The following is a 1692-nucleotide window of genomic DNA, read 5'->3' on the forward strand; positions in this document are numbered from 1 at the left end:
AGCGGGAGTTTAAAAAAAATTGTCATGAACAGCTGTGGCTGTAGGCAACCTCCTGAAGTAGTTTTGATGGCAGTAGCTGCATTTGATTTGGTCAGCACCACAGCAACTTTTATCGACTGTACCTGTGCATGTGCTTTAAAATGTTGGATGAGTGTGTCTTCCTTCGCACTTTCTCATGCACTCCATATTATTATTATTAAAGTAGAAAAAACAAACATTTGTATTGTATTGTTTTCAAATTCTGTCCAATTATAGTGTACTTACAAACCCTCTGCCCCATTTTTTAATTAGGTGAATTACAGTATTTATGGCAGATTGATATTTAGTACCAGTCTAGTTCAACATGCTGTCCATAAGATTCACCCATTGTCTAAAAATTTTATAAAACTATTGAATTTTCATGACATTTAATCTATGATTTAATTTTAACGGGCAAGCAATAATACTCCCACATTTCATGGCTTTTTTTTGTGTGTTTTCTAAATTTTAAGATTTTATTGTTTGTTTTTAAGGCGTTGAATGGGCTGGCCCCCAAATACATCTCGGACCTCATCCAAGTTTACTCTCCAGCTCGGTCACTGAGGTCCGAGGGCCAGCTCCAACTTGTGGTGCCCAAGACGAGACTTAAGACCAGGGGGGACCGAGCCTTTTCTGTGGTCGGCCCCAAACTATGGAACTCTCTGCCCTCCCAAGTAAAAAAGGCCCCCAATATCGAAAGCTTTAAGTCTCGTCTTAAAACCCACTTTTATTCTCTGGCTTTTAACTCAGAGTGAGTCGTATGGTCCTGTGTCTTTTAGTTCTTTGTTTTTATTGTAATTGGTTCTATTTTTTATACTTTTATTGCTTTGTTTCTTGTTTTTAATATTTTAATATCTATTTTATTATTTTATTTCTTAAATGCTCTTTTAGTTTTGGATTATTACTTTTTATTTTTACTCGTCTGTGCAGCACTTTGGAAACTCTGTTTATAAAATGTGCTATATAAATAAAGTGGATTGGATTGGATTATTGACCGAGTCTTTTAGGAAAAAAGGAACAAAAATATGACAAATTTCCATCTTGTCCCAGATTGGATTTTGTCCTACACATACATACTAACATTAAAATGCCTGTAATATTTAATTAGAAATTAAGAAAAAAGTTGAAAAATTGGCAATCGTGCACTGATAAGTGAAAAATAATTCTTTGATTGGAATTTTTATCTCCATGCGCTACCAAATGTAATGGATTTGACTAAGTTAGGTTAGTTTTGGTGTCAATATTGTTAAAAAGGAAGGCATTTCTTACAATATTACAACCTTTGTGGATCTGCAGCTCTCTTTCCAGCTCATTTTTTCCATCTATTATGATTCCCAGAAATGTATTTTCATTCACCCTTTCAATGTCTACATCATTTATTTATATTTGCTCGTATGTATCTTTTCTGCTATTACCCAACAGCATGATTTTAATTTTACTTCAAAGACAATCTATTATTATCAAACCATCTTTTTAATATAATCATTTAATCTGTGACCTTGTTAATGATATCTTCTGTGCTTCCTCCAGAACAAAAGGCAACTTTACAGATGTCATTGATATACAAGTTGAACAGTTTGGGTCCCAGTATTGACCCCAGGGGTACTCCATGCATAATATTTAAACTTGCAGATGTGTATTCTCCTAACTTTACATATTGCTTCCGGTCAGCTA

Source organism: Doryrhamphus excisus, chromosome 6 (assembly GCF_030265055.1).
Source record: "Doryrhamphus excisus isolate RoL2022-K1 chromosome 6, RoL_Dexc_1.0, whole genome shotgun sequence".
Lineage (NCBI taxonomy): Eukaryota > Metazoa > Chordata > Actinopteri > Syngnathiformes > Syngnathidae > Doryrhamphus > Doryrhamphus excisus.